Source organism: Mchenga conophoros, linkage group LG2 (genome assembly GCF_057382185.1).
Source record: "Mchenga conophoros isolate Kocher_MC1m ecotype Shallow Benthic linkage group LG2, M_conophoros_male_GT1.1, whole genome shotgun sequence".
NCBI classification, from domain to species: Eukaryota; Metazoa; Chordata; class Actinopteri; order Cichliformes; family Cichlidae; genus Mchenga; species Mchenga conophoros.
The window spans coordinates 2,276,585-2,293,627 of NC_140527.1; the positions used below are offsets into that span (position 1 = coordinate 2,276,585).

General features: G+C 40.7%; 1 long non-coding RNA gene across 1 annotated transcript; it reads right to left on the reverse strand.

Moving 5' to 3' along the window:
* Positions 1-5,627: 5,627 nt before the first annotated feature.
* LOC146581448 (uncharacterized) lies at positions 5,628-9,672 on the reverse strand. The gene is made up of 5 exons (XR_014888506.1): positions 9,386-9,672; positions 8,656-8,749; positions 7,755-7,912; positions 7,279-7,336; positions 5,628-6,401 (listed from the first exon to the last, which is right to left on the reverse strand). It is a non-coding gene; the product is annotated as an uncharacterized LOC146581448 (long non-coding RNA).
* Positions 9,673-17,043: the final 7,371 nt, after the last annotated feature.

Sequence of the window (17,043 nt, forward strand, 5' to 3'; positions counted from 1 at the left end):
GTGAAAGTAGATCCCAGCTGTCTTTCCTAATTATGGATGTTTAGTGGGCTTTAGTGAAGGTGACAAATGATCGTATGGCCTTTGACAGTGGGCTCATCTCTGCTTGTCCTCCTAGACCTCAGTGCAATATTTAACACTGTTGAGCATGCTGTAGGTGCAAACAGATTTACTCCACTTTGGTCATGTAAATGGAGTGGTCTTCAGTTCTGTGCTAGTACCAATTCTGTCCATTACGCATGCTTTCCTTAGGCAGTATCACTGGAAGGCACAGCATATTCATTGCTATGCAGCTACCCAGCTTTAACTATTAAAGCCAGATGACACACACCATATTAGTTAGGCTGCAGGGATGTCTTAAAGATAAACATGTGGATGACATTGAATTTCCTGCTTCTAAATTCAGATAACACTGAGGTTATTGTACTTAGCCTTAAAAACCTTAGAAACATGGTATCCAACCACATACTTAATGTGGATGGCATTACTTTGGCTTCCAGTAACACTGTGAGGAACCTTTTTAGTCATTTTTGAGCTTCTTGAATGTGCATGTTGAAGAGTTATGTAGGACTGCTTTCTTGGATTTGTGTAATATCTCTAATTAAAACTGAAAAGCTTCCTGTCTCAGACTGGTGCTGAAAAACTGGTTTTTGCATTTAATACTTCTGGGCTGGACTATTATAATGATCTAACACTGGACTGAAAAACTCCTTGATAGTCAGTTGATACAAAAATGTGAGAGTACTGACAGGGACTAGAACGAGAGAGCAGGTTTCTCCCATATTCTGTTAAATCCAGAATCAAATGTAAAAATCCTTCTCGTACAGAACTGTTGATGTAACTGAGATATAAATAAAATTGACTTGAAGTGCTGACAGGGTGAAGAAATTGGTCTTCTTGGGATGTCCATTTCGTGGCCCGTCTCTGATATCCTCTGTTGTATTAAACTTGATCTTCAGTTTGGAAATACTACTTGGTTTCGTGGAATACGAGCTTCCACGAACATCAAACACGGCTTTGAGCACAGATAAGCTGAAGTGGATCTGAGTCCATGCTCATAGGTGCAAGTTTTGCTGGCAGCTTATTTGTTTTGTTTTGTGCCCATCAAAATAAACTCCAACGCCATAGATTCTCAGCAGGGCTGAGGATTCGGCTGCCACATTAATAATTGACATATGAAATGATCTCGGGGGCCAAATGTAATTGTATAAAACAGCCCTGGTTTAGAGCCTGTTTCTACCCAATGAACCATCACACAGACCCACTGTATGCTTCTCATATGTCTCAGTTTATCTGTGTGCAGTTACCTGGAGGGTCAGAAGCTATTTCCTCTGTCACAGTTGTTCAAACAAAGCCTCACCTTTAGTAGTGCCGTGCACGGCTTACAAAGACAGCAGCTCCTCCTTCATTTCAAAGTCGCCCGTAATCCCACGCACAAAAGTTGCTAGCTGTGTTGTGTTTGTGACGTCTGCTGTCTCATCACAGTTCCCCACCCCTGATGTATACCATTTAAACCGCAGCACTCCGACGTTAACGCTGTATTCACGTTCATCCGGTTGCTTGAAAGTAGTGATGGTGACTTGAGCTGATGATGTCACTGTATCTACGTCCAGCTTTGAGATGGTGTTGGTGTACTTCAAGCACGTAGGTCTGGATGGCAAACTTAAGGCCCGGGGCCCAAAATCGGCCTGTCAAAGGCTCTAATATGGCCCACTTTATGGCTTTGGAATATATGAAGGAGGGCACGAATTTTGGACTTTAAAACTGTATTTTAAAGTTTTATCAGATTTTCCTACAGATAGAGTCCTCTCCCATTCATATTACACCAAGTAATGAATTAGATTAGATACTTTTTACTTTAGACTAAAAAAAATAAATGCATAAATAAATGAAACTGTTGAATTACTGAAGAACTCTGTTTTTTAATTACAAGTGTCCGGGCACTAAGCTAAGAGAATCTTTGCAGTAATTTTACACATTTATTTATTTGTTCTGCTGCATTCACAGAATAATCACTTACAGTCATACAAAACTGAGACATACTGTTAAAACTGCACTTGTTTTTCTCATATTAATTGCAATTAAATGTGTCTTGAAACATCTTTACACTGACAGAAAGGGCAGTTTCACTGGTTTGGCCTACTTAAGATCACAGCGGGCTGTAAGTGGCCCACGATGTAAGCTGAGTTTGACATCCCTGAAGTAGGTTATACGATGGCTGGGAACTAAAGCTGCGCCTGATGCTACACACCTAGAATAAACCAGCGAGGTAGTGTCTTATTAAACATGGAAAGCATTGTTTACAACTACTGCTGTGCTACTGAATGTTTGTTAAGGAATCACAACAAACTGAATGCAACAAACTCGTCCCCAAAAATGTGATTTTGGAACACATGGAAAGCATGGTCGAACAGACAGCGTGAAACGTTTAGTAAAGACCAAATACTCAGAGCATCATGGGAAGCCTCGAGCAGCTTCGGCCAACTAAGGGAGGATTCAAGGTCAGCTAATCCAGCCCAACTGTAAGACTCCTCTTAAAAACACAGAAACCAACCTGAAAGCTGAAAACTGTGAAAAAACTGAAGCTGGCTGCAGTGGCTAACAGAACAGCTGACGTGCAGTTAAACATAGGCTCCAAAAGGTTTATTATGACATTTAACAGATGGTGTGTTGATGGACTAATGGATGGATGGTTTTTTTCCATAGATTGGAATTAGCATTTCCATTTCTTTAAAGTGAACAACACAACCATTTTAGCTGAGGAAATATCTGATTACATTCTATGATAATCAGTTAAAAGGTTAAGTAGAGTCGTCTTAATTCACAGGAAGTGTCCAACAGATTGACAGGTGACAGGACATGATGTACATATAATGGAGCAGGGAAGATGGAAACAGTTAGAACATGTGATTTATTCTTTTAATGGATCATCAAACAGTTTTTAAGACAGCCTGAGTAATATAAATTACAAGAGAAGTAATTGAAGCATTAAGTAATAAATGCACAAACAAGCTTTTCAGTATCACTCTGAGGCAGGATGTTTCTAATTTTAGAGAGATTACACAAATGTAAGAAAGCTGTCCTACGTATTTGTTTAATGTTGGTATTTGGTATTCTCTCACCCCCTTTTGTTCATGTCCAATCATCTTTGCTTTCACTGAGAAGAATGAGGATCTGCTGCACACTAAAGAAACTGTTTCCCTGTCATAAAAATGTGCACAAGTAATTTGTCAGTCAGTTTTAATCAGGGTCCGGGCTCCTTGTGTCTGTGGTGTTTAAAGAGTCGTAATTCCATCGCTGATCTCTCTTCCGTTCCAACGCAGCTGTAAGTTGTGTAGCTGTAGTGGTGTGTCCTGCTGTAAATCACGTGATCAAATCACATGATTACCCTCTGCTGTGGAAAACGTGGTGTAGATGTTAGCACCGGTCATCTGGATGCACACTTTCTCACAGTGACCTTGTATTGTAAGCAATACAAGGTCAGCAATAACACACAGTTGGTAAGCACACACATAAAGTGGCAACTAAAAAAATCTTTATTTATACAGCGCCAAATCACAACAACAGTCACCTTAAGGCGCTTTATATTGTAAGATAGATCTTGTTTATGATGCATTATACTGCTGAGTTATAAGAAATACTGTTTTTGGAGAGTCAGGACTTTGCTTTTTCTGATAGTAGAGGAGACAGAGAGCACATCACCCCCACCGTTGTTGAAGGCAGACAAAATAGGGAGCAAAGGCCATAAGTCAGGCTCGCTAAGAACGTTTAGGCTTTTACGACTAGGTGGGGGCCACTAGAGGCTAGAAGAGCTTGAGTAACCCTCCACCAGTTTGATGTTTGCTGTGTCCCTCTGCATGCATGTCTCCCCATCCGGATGGTTTATGTTCATAAAGTGTTGAATTGTATGGAATAAAGGATTGTTGATTGAGCATTTATACACCGAGTAGTGTCCTTCCTTCAGCCCAAAGATCGAAAGAATTGGGAGGATTTAACAATTTGGTGCTGTGTGACCCGGATCTTTGATGTGCTGAGGAAGGCAGATTTGGCCTGTGGTGAGATCGTGAGGCCAGGCGAGCAGAGGACCGGTCCAAATATAAAAAGGTAAGCACAGCCTGTTGTATTATAAATACCAAATGTGCATATTGGGCTTTCCAAATTAATCTGTTCGCTGAGTTACACGCATTTTCACATTAAATTTGTCGGTGTCTGGTTTTCGGCACGAGATACTAACATCATGAGTTGAGGCTGAATTCCAGTGTCATAGGAACTGGCTCTAGCAAGATACTAAAAACATTCTATGTTGAGACTAGAGTTGCAGCCCACGTTACCCTCCACATTTAACGTTGTGTATGACTGGCTTCTGTTGCAAGAAACGGGGAGAATTTCTAAGACGCGGCCAAAGTTCAGCATATGAAATAGAGTCTGGCTTGTGGTGCGCTTGCAGTTCAAAGGTGAGCTCAGAGGTTTCTGCGTGTTTTTGCATGTGAGACGCGCTCTCTGTGTGTTTCATTGTGTGAAATATGAACATGGTGACAGTGACGGTTAATGTGAGAATTGGAGGGCACTAGTGCGAAGAAAATATTTTATGATCTAAGGTTGACGCCTAGTGGACCTGTGGAAATAAATTTTGCCCTGGGGTTGGCTCCCCCACCGTACATTGGACGCGGCGTATGGACCAGAGGTGTCTGGAGGTCCAGGTTTATCACCTAAGAGCCCTCAAACGATAACAGAATAACACTGAAACCGCTGTGTCACAGATTCATTTTATTAACAGCTTCCCCACAGTGAGTTGCATCAGCATTCACTCACAGCACATTTCAGAAGGATTCAGATTAATACAGTGATCTTACATCCAGAATGATCCTGACAGAGTGCCACTGTGAATTATCTTTCATCAGGTCAATTTTAAAGTTCAGTATTTCAAAGCAGGATTTATGAAGAATCATATTGGAATTAGGACTGTAACAATATGTACTTACAAATGGTAAATGGCCTGTATTTGTATAGCGCTTTAATAGTCCCTAAGGACCCCAAAGCGCTTTACATATCCAGTCATCCACACACTGGTGATGGCAGCTACATTGTAGCCACAGCCACCCTGGGGCGCACTGACAGAGGCGAGGCTGCCGAACACTGGCGCCACCGGGCCCTCTGACCACCACCAGTAGGCAACGGGTGAAGTGTCTTGCCCAAGGACACAACGACCGAGACTGTCCGAGCCGGGGCTCGAACCGGCAACCTTCCGATTACAAGGCGAACTCCCAACTCTTGAGCCACGATCGCCCTCGTTATTTACTCGGGCAAAGTGTGAAAGTGTTACAGCTGCAGAGAGCTATAGCTAATAATATACGATGTAACCATGGAGACAGAGTCAGTCACGTGAGCTAGCGGTGCATGTTTACTACAGTGAATAGTGATAAGGTGATTGCGTGCACAGCGTCCACACGCTGCACAGGGTAAAAACATTACTTCAATATTGTTTTATATTTATATATACTTTCTGTTAACCATCACCTCAGGTTCACCTTTAGTTTCAGCCTACAAATGCACACTGTCTAAATATGAACACATTAAAAATACAAAATTGTTTACATTCATGTCTCAGAAATAAGCACAGCTGTTCATGGTTGTCATTATAGTTTTATTTGTAAGAAAATTATGAACTTCGTAGTGTTTATCTAATCAAAGAACATTTGACAAGTCTGAGTCATTCCTTTGCCCTATGAGAGCTGGAATAAATATATATCCTGACAATTACAGATCAGCAAATGTCAGTTGAAACAGTAGAGACAGGTAGAAATGATTAATCTTTGCTTAGTCAGACACGTCCTGTGTTCAGTCCATCATATTAAAAAACAAACAATAGCACGCTCCGTGTGATTTTGCTTCCATTTTCCAAATCATTAAAAGCAGAACATCTGAGCTGAAACCAGTCAGCTGAAACCATTAAGACAGGAACAATCATTCAATGCAGTGTCTCAGGTGGCTTAGCCTGTTACAACTGTTGATACAAGCTAAATACGGTTAACACACAGTGTCAGGGAGCTCCAGTGTGGGAACTAGTGGCTTTAGGTGTTAGGTTTTGTATTGTTGATTGTCATTTATGCTTAGAAATATTTACTCATATATGCTTAGAAGTATATAATCATTTGTAGATTGAAAGAATGTCTCATCCTAGGAGGTCTGTAACAACTCTGTGTAGCATGAAGAGGGGAGTGCGTTCACTCCTCTACAGAGTGTTCTGGCATAGATCACACCTAGGAGAGGTCGTATCTTCTCTTGTTGATATATGGCATAGCAAACACACGTATATATCTCTTTAAGTATAAGAGCCTTTTGTTCAGATGGAGCCGCTCCTGGCACCAGCTTTGGGGAGGGTCTTCACAGGGTCACATCTTGACCTCACACACACACACACACACACACACACACACACACACACACACACACACGCACACACACAAATTATTGTCTTCAACGTTCCAGCGAATAGGTTCAAGCTACAAACCTATCATTAGGTTTGTAGTAATTTAACTTTCATCCATTCATTCATTTAATTCAGGAGGAAGAAATGTCAGGTGGGTGCAGGCTGGTTACATTTGGTCTCATGCAGTCTTTAACTAAATGACTTGGTTCACTTTATGGCTGGGCTGTACGTGGGGTTATATCATGTTATTTGGGCAGGAGTACCTGTCCTCTGTTAGACTTAGAAAGTTTCTCCATAAGTAGAGTTTCTAACTCTTATAGCACATCTGTGGCTGACAGCTTTTTGGTGGCTCTTTTTACCCCACACTGGTTGTGAGTGTGTAAATAGCCCCACTAGTTCTTTTGGGTTTCAGTTAACTTGGGAGGAAGAGGTAGGTCTGCCATGACTAGATGAATAACAATTATCTGGGATACACAAATTTCATAATGCATGCATGTATCTCTATAAACCTGCCTGAGGGCTGCCATTTTTTACATTCAGTTATTTCTCTGTTGAATCTAAATAATGAATGTGTTACAGTTAAACTGACACTGATCAGTGTAAATGGCTCATTGGGACACAGAAACCTTTAAATTAAACCTGATATCTAGTGTCAAACAATATCAAAGCTGTAAAAGATGTTTACAGTCAGAATTTATAAAACTATGATTGTAAATAAATTCAAACAAGTGAGCTTTTCTCTTTGTGCTGAATATCAACACTGTGATTTCTTAGACTGTAAGCTTTACTTTAGTGCAACCACTTGTAGAAGCTGCCACTCCAAATGTCTTTTGATAACAAGAAAAAAATACCTTTTCAGTACACGGCCTGAAGTTCTTCTCTGACATCTTCTGCCATCAGCTTTGTCTGCTGGTTTGAAGACAATAAACCACAAAAAGATGATTTAGTCACTTTGTCTGCATCATGCAGCTCGAATGTGTCGTGTAATGATGTTGAATAGCCGTCGTTATCCCTCTGCTGTGTCAGTAGGATTGTACTGTACAGCATCTCATTGATATGTGAGGAATGCTAATGTAAACAGACTTACATCATTAAAACATGAAGGACAGGAGATATTTAGATATTTTTATATTTATATTACATTTTATAGCTGACGGATATTACTAAATAGATAGAATTTACTAAATAGCTGGATGAACATGAAAAATATGTCTATAATAACAAATGACCATGAGAGCCAGTAGAATTAATTCAGCTGGACACTCAAAAGACGTCGTTAAATGCTCTTTAAGTGGCAGAACAGATGAACAAACAGTTAATCGCTTACTTGAGATGAAATCTGCTCAGCTACTTTGAAAACAGCTTCTAACTGGTTCCTCCTTTAACAGGATGACGGCTCAGGGGTAATGCCATCATGCAGTCCAGCAACCTTTATGGTTCTGCTTTGATTCACCAGGAACTATTAGGGAAACCTTCCAGCGCCTCCTGTGAAAGACACAGGCATAAACACATAAACATTTATTAACATGTTCCACAGTGTTCCACTTTGATTTTCTCATCCTGTGGACAACAACGTACATGGATGCAGGTTTATTGTTGACTTTTGGAAGGTTTATTTACTGAACATATCCAGCTGCAGCTCCACTGTGGTCCTGAACTGGATAAGCACTTAAGAAAATGTGTCAATAAATGGACAAACATCAACTTACTATATTTATCCAAACAGACGGGACCAATAATGCTTCACTGAGTCAGAGACTTTAATGTCTCTTCTATGTAAGAATGTCTCGTGCTGATATACCTGCAAACTTGACAACAAAGGTTTTTCAGACTACATGTAGCTGTCCTCTATGTCAGCTCACACATTTACATTTATGTCACACTTATTTCTGCTTTCCCATTTTATAATTATTACTTACATTTTGATTAGATACCTTGAGTTTGTAAATGATCAGATTACATAATTGGAATACAATGCATCCAATTCAGGATTAAGCCTATCCCAGCTGATACAGGACAAAGACAGGACAGGCTGCCAGTTTATCGCAGGGCTAACACGATACGTGTGACAGAAAATCCACTTAAATGTCTGATATTTCTAATTATTAATCATAATTATGACTATTATTTAAAAATATTATCTAAAGGTTTCTTTATGAATATATTTAGATCTTATTTTACAACCCCTAGAATATAAATCTGAGCTGTTTCAGATTCTGAGCTCTGACCTCAGTGACCAGGCTGTGTCCTCACTGCAGCTCCCTCTTGGAAGGACTTCTGCTTCTTGTGTTGACCGCCTGCCCTTAATATCACGTACTGTACCTGAGGAACAAAAAAGGACAAACACTTGCTCTCATTTAAGAAGTACATTCATACAGAGGTAATATATGGAAACAAACTAGTTCACCCTTTGGGAGGAATCAGTTCCTGTGAAACATTTCTGTAAATCGGAGAGCGGGGAGTGGTTTAGCGGGTCCACGGAAGGAGTGGCGGCCTTTAAGCAGGACATGTGAAATTCTTCTCCCCACCCCAGGATACTCTCCTTCTTCCAGTGTTGGGAAGGTTACTTTTAAAATGTATTCCGTTACAGAATACATGCCCCAAAATGTATTCTGTAACGTATTCTGTTACGTTACTCAATGAGAGTAACGTATTCTGAATACTTTGGATTACTTAATATATTATCATGCTTTTTACAACAACGTGAATGTACTATTGCTGTGTGATTTATTACTATTACTGAAGGTCCGCGACTCTGAACTGTAGTAAAGGGACCTCTGACTAATACGGCGGGGTCCCTGTCGGCTCGTAGCCGAAAAATAGCTTTACTTTGTTGTGTGGGTCAACTTTTCTTGCGAGAGACAGAGAGAGGCGTTGAAAGGCTGCTCCAACGGAACTTATTGTTTTCGGAGGAAAACACGAACACAGTGTACAGTCGAGTCTTAATAGCTTACTTACAACTGGGCTCGTCAGGCTCTCTTCTTGGCTGCAGTGGTTATTATTATATTTACATGCTTCCAGCTCCCGTTTTTCCTCGACGACAACTCGTACCTTTCCACTCCCCTTTTTCTCCCTCCTCGCTCACAGACCCATAACGTGTATGGCAGTCCATTCTCCCTGCAGCACGGACTACACTGCCCATGATGCTACATTCTTTAGAGCTATGCTTGTAGCATTCTGCCTGTTAGCTTAGCACAACAACAACAACAAAAAGGCGCTCTCTCACCCAGGAAACACACAGTCGCAGAGAGAGAGAGAGCGTCGCCCTGTAACCATGGCAACCGTAACGCTGCCGCCTGGAACAACAGCACGTAGCTGTCAAACAAAACCCAAACAGTCCTGACCCGCGACAAAATGAAACAGGAAAGTACCGCAGTGTAATCCATTTATTTCAACAAAGTAACTGTATTCTGAATACCACCTTTTTAAACGGTAACTGTAACGGAATACAGTTACTCATATTTTGTATTCTAAATACGTAACGGCGGTACATGTATTCCGTTACTCCCCAACACTGCCTTCTTCCAATCACAGGGTTATGTTGATGTAGCCAGGGATAACCCAAGACTAGCGGCGTGAGAGGAGCTTTAAACACATACAACTGTATGGTTTCAGAATGGTTACCAGAGAGAGTCAGGGAAACAGGTTCAGTGATATGAGTGATGTCTGGGAGACGCTGACCACTGAGCGCTGTAACTTGAAGTGAATGCGGCAGAGGCTCCATGCTCAACTTTAACTTAAGCGAGGCGTCAATAAACTTCTGTTCTGCCCAGTCAGGAAACACAGTCCAATCCCTCCAGTGGTTCACAGACTGGATCTGATGTTACTGTGCACGCTGTTTTTACCTTCAGACCAGAACCTGCCAACAGAAAAAGAATCAACATGTTTCATGTGTTTGTCAGTGTTTCATTTATGATTTCTGACTGAAAACAGATTGGCTCATTATGAGCTGATCTTTAGGAAATATGAAACATGATTATCTTTCATTAGTTATTAGCTTCACAATCAAAATCTGCTTTTCAGCCCTCAAACATTTCCAGTTGCTGTTAAAACGAGCAGGAATTTCTCCCACATCCTTTCCAAACATCCTGGTTTCAGTTTGGATGCTGACATCATTTGACCTTGGAAACAAAAAAGACTGTTTCCTTGGGTGAAAACACCCAAGGAAACAGTCTTCATGGAAGAAGACTGATCTTTGTGACGCATCAACAGTAACAAGATGTTATTTAACAGAGCTGTAAAAAGACTAACTGACTGTGTTTGACTTCAATTACACTTTAATCCTGATTATACATTAGATTTAGTTTATGTAAATTCAAATGCCTCGCCCCTATTAGTTCCATCTATGACACTGTCAGCAGATGAATGTTTAACTTCCTCAAATATTGTGTGTCTGCATATTAACCAGGTTATTAAAACTTTATTCTACTTTCTTCCTTCTGTGTTTTTTTCATGAATATATCTGAGCTGTCCCTAACTAAAAGCATGACCAGTATGGATCAGACTTCTTCTAGCCCTGTGCTGACCAAGAGCGTCTCAGACTTGATCTTCTGGACCGTGTTAAAGTAGTTCAGATCTTTAAACCTGACATTTCCACACCTCCTGCTCCGAAAGGACAGTCTTTTTACAGAATAATGAACTGGCTACTGAGCGCAGACCGACGGTGCAAAGACTCAGAGGACCTCTGGCTTTATCCAAGAAATAAACTCACAACCTTTGAACAGTTCATTTGTGTTTCATTTGCTAAAGATTAAACCCAAGTATCAGTGTTTGGTTCTGCACATTACGTCTGACACATTCTTTAGTCATGGAGGGAGAGGTACAAATGTGTTTAAGGCTGTGAGACTTTACTCTGACATTGCAATCAAGTACTCACTAAGAATACTTCATTACAACAAACAGAATTATAAAAGCCATGTATAGTGCCTAATTTACCTTTATGCACTATATACGTGTATTTAATACAAGATTAACTGGGATTCTTTTCTTCTCTTGGCTCTTGACGGAGGCAGTCGCACTTTCTCTTTCTCCCTCTCCCTTATCTTCCCTGCTTGGCTTCCCATGTCTTTTGTATAGTCTGGCTCATTCTCTAACCCTAAGAGAGTCTCCCAGACTTGTTCTCTAAAAACCTAAAGAAGAATTATGGATTTGATCAACTGGTCCCTTAACGGAATTGACACCCTCATGGGCTTGGGAGAGCCCGATTGTCCTGCGGAGACGTTTACTGCCGGATACTCGATGGTCGGTTGCTTCGTGTGTCTGGCGACACTCTCGATGGAGGACATTGAACAACATCTACCAATTTGTAACCATGATAACAGAGTTCTGGCTGATTGGAGTTGGCTCGGACCTGGCTTATCGAAGAACAAGAAGCAGCTACAGCTGTTCAAAATCCCACAAGGCTGGTCAACATGATAGACAATGGGCAGGGATGTGGGTACTCAGACTGTGTTTATTGAACGCAACACGGATAAGATCTTGGCTCTACTATATGGATAACATCTTTTTGAAGAACAACGGGAATTGAGAGACCTGGTGACCAGTGACGGACATTAGACTACTGTAAAATTGGAAGCAGTTTGTTTGTTCCCACTAACCAAAACAACTACCATCTTCATCTCATGTGCCACCCCCCACCCCCGCGGCAGCTGGATGCTCAAGGCAAAAGCTGACGGGAATAACAATTCTCCCTTAGATAATACGACTGTTTGTTATGACTCTCCCCCTCCTCATTCAAGGCCATCACAGTCCTGTACAAATGATAAACACCTTAATAATTTTGTTGAGAATTATCGCTGACAAAAAAAATGACTTTATTATTTAATGATACCTGAATCTGCTAAGAAAGAGAAATGGTGAAATGTAAAGTTTCTGATGGTTTCTGACCAACAGTGTGAAATCACATTCATTCAAAAACAAAGTGCTCTTAATGTGAAAATCTGCTTCCTCCACCCTCCCACCTGTGCTGCATTTCAGGTGGAGTCCCGCCTCCTTCCAGGAAGCAGCTCACCTGTGTGTCTGTGTTTAGACAATCAAACATCCTCTGTTTGATTGTCTGAGTGATGTCAAGGACTGGTTATCACGTAACTTTCTTACTTTAAATGGAAAGAAGACAGAAATTATTGTTTTTGACCAAAATATGCCTCTGGGACAATTGACTGACACATTTGGGCCTGTTGCTAACTACCTTACTGATACTGCCAGGAATCTTGGAGTTTTCATGGATAGTTCCTTCAAACTTGACAAACAGGTCTCTAATGTGGTAAAAACTAGCTTTCATCAACTACGCCTAATCTCTAAGGCTAAACCCTACATACCACACAAAGATATGGAGAAACTCATTCATGCTTTCATTATGTCAAGACTGGACTATTGTAACTCTCTCTACTTGGGTCTACAATCTTCTCTTCTGCAGCGTCTCCAGCTGGTCCAGAATGCCGCAGCACGTCTCTTGACCGGCACTAGAAAGTTTGACTCTATCACCCCTGTTCTGAAAAATTTACACTGGCTTCCTATCAGATATCGAATTGATTTTAAAATTCTATTGTTTACTTATAAAATTTTGAACAATATGGCACCTGACTACCTAGCTGATCTCCTCTGTCTGTATAGCCCTCAGAGAGCACTAAGATCATCGGGCCAACTGCTCTTGGTGCAACCTAGGTCTCGGCTGAAGACCAGAGGAGGCCATGCCTTTGCCGTTGCTGCACCCAGGCTATGGAATACTCTCCCTCTTCATATTCACGCGTCAGATTCCATTCAGTCTTTTAAATCACGTTTAAAAACGTATTTGTTTGATCTAGCATTTAAGGCAAATTAGGGTAATTTACATCTGGCTCTGTATTTAGATTATGGAATTATCTTATATTTTATATATTTGTAATTTATATTTTATTGTGATTTTATTTGTACTGTGATTTTAATGGAAAGCACTTTGGTGTACTTCGGTCTTAAAAATGTGCTATATAAATAAATTTTGATTGATTGATTGATAGTGTCCAGGTGTGGAGTGGAGCTTGTTGGTGGTGTGTGAAGAAACTGTAAGTTTGCTTTGTTTCCTCCTTTAACAGTTTGTCCTTTGGAACTTTAGGACCACAATGTGAAGTGAGACATTTTTATTTACGTAACATTAAACAAATCAGATATATGATCTGAATTTGAGTGTAATGAAACAAATTCCTGACATGTGATATTGTTTTATTTATTATATTATATTATATATATTATTATTATATATATATTATATATATATTATATTATATTTATTTATATTGTTTTACAGCTGTATTACATAACAAGTTGTTACTGTTGATGCTTCACAAAGGTCAGCTGTGCTGCAAACTAAAGCTATACTGCGTGCAGGTACTAGTTTTTCTAGTTGGAACTTCCTTAAAGAATCCTTCCTTTGCTAAAAACACCAAACATCATATAAGGCAGCTTTGTTCCTCAAAAATATGAGCTTCTTGTGTTCTTCTTTGTGTTCTACTTTCTTGGGTTCCCAACACCTATCTTTATGGTCTCAGTCCTTCTGTATCTAATGTCTGTGTCATGATCCTGGGTCCTTTTGACCCAGCGTTTTGTGTTTTCTCTTCGCGATTTTGGTTCTGCTCTCTAATTGGTGTTTACCCTGTTCCCCCCCGTGTGTTCCTGTTTTATTGTGAAGGTCTGCGTCTTATGTGAGTGTTTTCAGTTTGCCTCCCTGGTCTCGTCATGTTAATCACTCCCAGCTGTGTCTCCCACCTGTATGTAATCTCCCTGTGTTCTCTGAGTGTATTTAAGTTGTATTTTCTGTCTTGGTAATCGCTGGTTCGTCTGTGTTGTTTCCCCTCGGTCTCCCGTATGTATTTCTCCGGACCTCCCTGCATCCTCATTCTGGTTTGTCTTATTAGTTTACCCAGTTTAGGTTTCCGGTTTCATGTTTTGTCGCCACCGCTGTTTGTACTCACACCCCTGTAAATAAACACTCATCTGCACCAGAGCTGCCGCATTTTGGGTCCTATTTCATATTCCACACAGCTTGCCCCGGCAAACCGTGACAGTCTGCATGTGATTCCTCATTTTCCAACACAGTTTTGCTTTGCTGTGCTTAAATCCTAGAAACATGAGGCTCAGCTCCGAGATCCATAAACAGATCACATCTGTTAGTTTTTATCTGAAAGCTTAAATCAGATTTAACACAAGTTAGATCTTGAAGTGTGTTCTCTATGTCAGAGAAAACAGAGCTGCTGAACATGTTTTCATATTAGCATCTGTAGGATTTGTGGAAAAAGCACTGATTCAGTCCACCAACATAGTTCAGTTTTTAACTTATCTGAAATATGTTTGAGTCATAAATCGAGTTTAGAGAATGAGCTGCTGATCAAGCAAGCAGTGTGCCTTTAATTCTCGAAGTACGCGTAACTGAGCATTATGGTGCAGAATACAATGTGAAAGAAATAGATTAATAATTTCTTTATCCCATCAATGAAACATAAATTTTCCCATTGATTCCCAGATTGGACTTGGAACAAATTTTGCTAATATTCCAGCTGCACATGAGACCTAACCAACCAACAGTGTTGGGGAGTAACGGAATACATGTACCGCCGTTACGTATTTAAAATACAAAATATGAGTAACTGTATTCCGTTACAGTTACCGTTTAAAAAGGTGGTATTCAGAATACAGTTACTTTGTTGAAATAAATGGATTACACTGCGGTACTTTCCGGTTTCATATTGTCAGGACTGTTTGGGTTTTGTTTGACAGCTACGTTCTGTTGTTCCAGGCGGCAGCGTTACGGTTGCCATGGTTACAGGGCGACGCTTCAATCAAGTCAGCTGTGGGCACGCACTGCAAACATTTAGGATCTTAGCACAGCTGGGAATCGGCGCCATGCATGACCTGCAACTTTGGTTTATTGATTAAAATGTTACCCAAATCAGTTCAGTTGTTTTATACAGTGCCAAATCACAACAACAGTCATGTCAAGATGCTTTAAACTGTAAGTAAGTTACTACAATAATACATACAGAGAAAAACCCAACAATCAAATGATCCCACTATAAGCTAGCACTTTGGCGACAATGGGAAGGAAAAACTCCCTTTTCACAGGAAGAACCCTCTGGCAGAAACCTTCGCCGCTTGTGCAGCTCTCTGGTATAATTTTACACTTGGGGCTATTGTCACTTGTAATGATATTTTTACTTTTTTGTGTCTTGATTTTGTTTCTGCTGCTAGAATTTACAACAGGGGCACGTAGTTGGACATTAAAGACTCAATGGACAGCTACTTTGAGAGCTGGGACAGTTACAGGAAAACTTCTCCATTTGTGTGTTCCTCACCTGAGTGAACGCTACTGTAAATACCGGTGGGAATAAATCCAAAGAAAAGGAAAAGAGGAACCAGGGCTGGTGTCCAGATGAGACTGACAAGGTACCGAAGGTTAGCTTCTTGGTTGTGTGGAGACTCCCAGTGCCCGCTTTGCATCACCAGGAGGGCCGGCTGCAAACAGCCCGCAAGGAATCCTGAGTCACAGTTAAAGCATCAACAGTGTCTTTTTACCTCCTGCAGCCCTCTATCTGTTGAGCTCCAGAGGAGCCACATTTGGCTCAATGCTTACATATATGTGTAAAAAGCAAATGTAGGAGCTGTGATAACTGTGTCTGATAGAATGAAGAGTAGACTGATATATGAAATATTCCTTTATTGGGTGAGAAAATCAGACCATGTCATAACTGCTGTAAGTCACACAGAATAGATATCAGAGCCTTAAACAGGCTGACGTCTGCTAAATGGGTCAAACTGGGCAGAAAGTCTACAAACACATAACATCCTTATAGAATATGATGTAACACTATAGATCAACTTAGCTCAGAATATATAAAGCATATAAACAATTACAGCAATATGATGCAACAAACACAGCAGCTACTGATCCAAAATACTCAAAGCTTCATAGAACTGGAACCAACATTTATTTTAGCTCCATTCTGCTGCTGATACATACTTTAGGTTTCTGAACATTAAACTTGTTGCTGCCTTTCATAGTGTGTAACCTGAAGGCCCTGAGTACTTTCTCTCACACTGGAAACACTGGGATGATAACATTATTTGAACATTACCTAATAAGACTGATTCAGCACAGACAGTTCTGTTAAACTTTCCTAGCAGTCCTTCACAAACAGGGAACAGTCTGTCTATTCTCTCCATCTGTCAGCTGCTGCTGGCTCTTCCTCCTCCTCTTCCTCACACACTGCTGAGTTTGTCCTGGTGGATCATCAGGGCTGCAAAGCCTCACAGATGATGTGCAGCAGTGGGTCCCTCAGTCTGTCCTCACAGAGCACCTTTATTACACAATCAGAGAGAAAGACAAAGAGAGAGAGTGCAGGACAGACAGACATTCATTCATTCAAACCAAATAGCGCATCTATGAACCTATATCATTTGAGAACGGGACTAAAAGGTGACATGAAATGACGTGCAACAACCCACTCACCCAACTTCTCAGTTGAGAATGCCAGCATCAGGTAAATAACATGTGACCACAACCCCATGCAATCACCTGAGGTGCAGGGAAATCTAAACACCTGCGGCACCATAACAAATAAAACATAAATATTCACTTTGGCTCTTCC